This window comes from Sciurus carolinensis, chromosome 12, assembly GCF_902686445.1.
Source record: "Sciurus carolinensis chromosome 12, mSciCar1.2, whole genome shotgun sequence".
In the NCBI taxonomy this organism is placed as follows: Eukaryota; Metazoa; Chordata; class Mammalia; order Rodentia; family Sciuridae; genus Sciurus; species Sciurus carolinensis.
In genome coordinates, this window is record NC_062224.1 from 39,158,879 (window position 1) to 39,164,249 (window position 5,371).

At 49.1% G+C, this 5,371-nt stretch overlaps 1 pseudogene; it reads right to left on the minus strand.

The window, feature by feature from the left end:
- Nucleotides 1-1,408: 1,408 nt before the first annotated feature.
- LOC124962137 (tyrosine-protein kinase CSK-like) lies at nt 1,409-2,992 on the minus strand (annotated as a pseudogene).
- Between the last annotated feature and the right edge of the window lie 2,379 nt (nt 2,993-5,371).

Here is a 5,371-nt window from a genome sequence, read left to right on the forward strand (position 1 = left end):
TGTGAGGTTGCACCAGCCTTCTGGGCTGGAAATGTCCTCTGTTCCATGGAGGCTTTAATCTGGGAAGCCTCATGGTCTTAAGCACATTGTTAAAACCTCAGTCTTGCTGCAGAGTGGAAATGTCCTGACACATTCATGGAAGAAAGGCACTTGCTGAAAGAAGGGACCTGTCCTAAAAGAGTAGCCTGAGAACATAATTGAAAGGAAAAGCAGAAAGAGCTAGGAGAAGGTGAGAGGTAAAAATCAAGGACATTCTGAGAAGAGTGTGATCATGGGTGACATGTACTGAGGTCACATAATATGAAGACAAAACATTCCCACAAAAAAGGCATTATCTCATGAATATTGCCTTTAGAAGAGTTGGTGGCCAGGGGAGGTTAGACCCCTGGGCTAGGGTCCTTCCACCAGCTAACCAGCATGTTATCACCCTTCACTGCTTGTTCTGGCCTAAAATAGAAGGTTGATTCCTAACACAGATCTCAGTAACCTAAGTGCGTGAGTTTATTTTTTCTGTTTCCCAAGTTGGAAACTTCACCTTTCACTTGGAGGAAGCTCTTTCCAGCTTTTTGTTGTTGTTGTTCTAATTAGTTGTACATGACAGTAGAATGCATTTATTCATTGTGATAGATAATACATAAATGTATTAATGTAATCTCTCATTTTTCTTTTTGGCCGATATGAACCACCAGCAGCAGGTCTCAGTGCTGTCTGACACAGTGCTGTCTGGACCTCTGATCTGATAACTGAGAGGGCTACTAAGGGTCTACCTGTGGGCAGCAGGCACAGAGTAGCCATGCTGGACAGAGGGTGGCTTACATCTTAGGTGCGATAGACTGAAGGGCACAAGATGTTCTTATCTTGTTTAGGACAGCCTGCAGTTTTAAAACTGTTCTCACAAAACTTAATTTTAGTAGGTGTCAGAATTCTGTGACAGATTTTTTTGGTCAGGTTGCTTCTTTAAAAAGTGCTGATTTTAAGAACTAATAACTTAAAACTGCCACACACAAAAACAAAGGCCCACATAATAGAGTTCTTATATTCTTCTCAAGATTGTACAATGCCCTGTCACATTAACCAGTATTTTTTTTTTAAATGCCCAATTGCTGGGTACTTTCTTTCTCCTTATCTTGAAAAATAATAAAAAATAAACACACGGAAAAAATCTCAAAAAAGTAAGGGAATAAAACTCTAAGAAGGCGAGCAATGGGAGGCCAGGGGAAGGCTGACTGTGACAGGAGCACTGCCTCTGCTCCTCAGCCACCTCCCTTCCTGGCACCTGCAGTAGGCACCCCAAGGCCTACAAATAGGTCCATGAGAGAAGGTGCCTGGCCTAGGTGGGATCCCTGGGGCACCAGAGGGGACAGGCTGGGCAGAGGAAAGAAGCCTGCCAGCCCACTGGGACTCAGTTCAGGTTCAGGCCCAGCGAGCAGCAGGGGCACCAGGTCTGTGATCTTCCAGGTTCAGTCCCCACAGGCCCATGACCTGGGTGGAAGCGGAGGTCACAGGTGCAGCTCATGGGCTTTGATGTGCTCAAGCTGCTTTCCAAGCTGGAGGAAGGAGGGCCGCATGGTGGCATCCAGATGCCAGCAGTTCTTCATGACCTCGTAGACTGCAGGCGGGCAGCCATCAGGGGCGTCCATCTTATAGCCCTTCTCCACCTGAGGGATGACGTCCTTCAGGGGAATTCTTGGGTAAGGCACTCGCCCAAAGGAGTAGATTTCCCAGAGAAGGATTCCAAAGCGCCACACGTCAGACTTGGTGGAGAATTTCTTCTCTCTCAGAGCCTCAGGGGCTGTCCACTTGACTGGCAGTTTGCCTGTGTCCTGGGTGCTGGAGGCCTCCTTGGTGAGGTCAAAGTCGCTGACCTTGGCCACATTGTCCTCAGACACCAGCACATTTCTGGCAGCCAGGTCCCGGTGCAGGAAGTTGTTGCCCTCTTAGGTATTCCACGGCCTCACAGACGTCTAGTGAGAACTTCAGGAGACAGTCTCCTCCCAGCACCGACCGACCCGAGACCTCAGGTAGTCCACCAGGCTCCCCTTGGCCATGTACTCGGTGACGATGTAGAGCCAACTCTTCTCCTCCACAATTACACCGAGAAGCTGCACCAGGTTGCTGTGCCGAAGATGCGTCATGGAGGCTTCAGCGAGGAAGGCCTGGGCGGTGGCGTCATTCTTAATGCAGTTGACAGCAACTTTGTTCCCCGGTAATCACCCAGCATTACATCTCTGAACTCTCCCTTCCCAATGGTCTGCAGCAACTTCAGCTCCTTCATGTTCAGTGCCCAGTCACCGCGGTAAAATTCATCCTGGGCTGCCACTGTGCCCTCCATGACCTTTGGTTTGATGAGGCGAGTGCAGAGTCCATCTGCATCAGCGGTGTAGTGCTCCACCAGTTGCATTAGGTTCTCGAAGTACACTTCTTCATCAATGCTGAGTTTGCTGGCATGGTACATGATGCGGTAGTGCTCCACTTTGCCATCACAGCTCACGCACAGTGTGTAATTCCCAGGGTAGTTGGTACTTTCCCGCACCAGGAACAGGCGGCATGAGGCTGAGTTTGGTGCCTGCCTTCACGCCCTCCCGCTTCTGGACATAGTTGGCTGGGATGATGCCTTCACGGCCCACCTTGTTCTTGGCCTTGTACCAATTGGGGTCCTTGGTGACGGCCACAATGGTGAGCACGTCTCCTTTGCAGAAGGGAAGGTCCTGCTCAGCACTGCCATGGAAGTTGTACTTGGCAATACATTCTGTACCGGATGGCCAGGCGGCCTGTATTGCCGACATCTTCTCAGGAGATCTGGTGTCTCCGTGTCACAGGAAGGCTGACCTGTCACTTGGTACCATTAGAGCTCTCTCGGGGCACTGCGGTCCGGGCCACCTCGGCACGAGCGGCATCAGCGGCCTGCAGGACGGTCCATGCGGCCAAGGGGGATGGGTGGGGCGCAGGGGTCCCCAGGGGGTGCGATACAAAGAGGCACGGATGCTAAAAGAGGGAGGGAGGAAGGACGGTCCGACAGAGGCAGGGGTACCGCCGCCACAAAGCCCGGGTCTGGGAGGGAAGAAAGGCGGAGGAAGCGGGCGGGAGGGAGTCGGGTGGAGTGGGGGAGGAAACAATGTAGCCGGCACGGCCTGGGTAGAGTTCCGTTTCCGAACGCCGCCACCAAGCTTCGATTTTGGAACGTCTCGCCGGCAGCCCGGGGCCGCCCAGGACTTTCGGCTGGGGGCGGCCGGGCTCCCCTCGTTCCATGCCGGGGTCTCGGGCGGCCAAGGACTGGCCGGGGCGGGAGGTAGCTGGTCGGGGAACGGCCCCGACGGCTGCGCGCCCGGGCGGTCGCCCGGTTCGGACCCCGCCCCGGCGGGATCCCCGGGGCCGGGAGCGGGGTGGTGCTAGAGCCGGAGGGCGGCGGCGGACTCGGCGGCGGTGGCGGCCAACCTCTGCTAGCCCGGGCTCCGCTGGGAGGAAGCTCGCAGGCCTGGCGAGAGGAAGCGCGGCCCGGATCCTCCCATTAACCAGTATTTTACTATTACACTTAAATGGTCAATTGAGACAAAGAGCTCCGAGACCCATCTTCCACCACTGATTACCCCACTAAGTTCCAAGTTTTCAATCTTGTGAACATTTCAACAAAATTGACAAGATGTATTAAAATAGGTTGGAAATCACAATCTAGAGCTTACACATTGTTATATGATTATATTCTTATTATATATTTATGTAAGAAACAATATAAACATCTATTATATTACATTATATATTTTGTTATATGTTATACATTATATAGTATATTTAAATTTTTATAGGTGCTCCACTTCTGGGATGATGGGATAAAATGTGTTAATACTGGGGTGGTAGGTATTAGAAGTAATATTCATTTAGCCTTCTGAGCTTTCTGGGCAGACTTGGTGACAAGTCTGCAACCATTTTGTCCACTGCTTTGACACAGCAACTGCTTGCCACATGTCACAAACAGCAATAAACCCAAAGGGGAATAGAAAAGCTCTCAACACATATGGCTAAGCAGGAACCATATCCAGGATGGCAGTATCACCAGCTTTCAAACCTTCAGGGCCATCTTCCAGCATCTTACCAGGAAAGGGATGAGTCTTTCCCTTCAGCTCAGTAAATTTGTAAGCAATGTAAGCTGTGGGACAATCCAGTACAGAGGCACAGCGAGCTCTGGTTTGGTCTGCATGACTCCAGATAATCATCTAACTGCAAAGACAACTGGTGGGCCATTTTTGCTGTCACCAGTAATGTCACCATGAAAAACATCTTTGACAGCACTTTCTTGACACTGAAGACCACACTGTTCTCAGGAAGAACTTCACTTAAAGTTCCATTGTGCAGTTCAATATATTTTACTTCAGTTGTCACATTGATGGGAATAAAGGTGATCAGGTGACTGAGGACAGCAGTCTCCACTTGGCCCACTAGGACAGTGCCAACGGCAATAATTTGGTAGACATCCTGGGGAGCACATCATTTGGCTCATCATTTGGACACGTTGGTCATAGGATGCAATCCAGAGCTTCATATGTTTCTACTGGCATTGCCATCTTTATGAATGACTTTCAATCCCTTGAATCAAGGTTCATTAGTCTTGCCTTCAGCAGGTTGTCACCATTCCAACCAGAAATTGGCACATATGCTACTGTGTAGGGGTTGTAGCCAGTTTTCTTAATGTGGATACTGAATTCCTTAACAATTTTCTCATACCTTTTCTGTCTGTAGGGTGCTTAGTGAAATCTGTTTTGTTAACATCGACCATCAGTTGTGTCACAACTAGTGTTGATCCAGAAGGGCATGCTTACAGGTCTGCCCATTCTTGGAGATACCAAACTCAAATTCACCAGCACCAGCTGTGTGAGTCAGAACAGCATGGGCAGCCTGAGATGTGCCTGTATTCATGCTTTTGATGGAGCCTATGTGCTCTGGTGCATCCTTGATAGTCACATAATATTTTCTGGCCTCATATTTCCATGGGGAGATGAGGTTTGCTGTATGCTAACCTCATTATAGTTCTTGAACATGGAAACTTAGGCAAGTCTACTACCACTGGCCATCAATCTATAGATATGATGGGATGGACAAAAGAACCATTAAAGCTGAGAAGGAGGATGTTGAGAAGGGAAAGTCCTCCATATAAACTGCAAACTGAGAGTGAGTGTGGTATCACCATTGACAGCTCCCCATGGAAATATGAGGCCAGAAAATATTATGTGACTATCAAGGATGCACCAGAGCACACAGGCTCCATCAAAAGCAAACCTTAACATAGTGACATTTTTTCTGCTATTATAAACTTTTCTCCCAAACCATATCCTTCTTAGTGTTTACAATCATGTAAATAGTATTTAAAAAAAAGAAC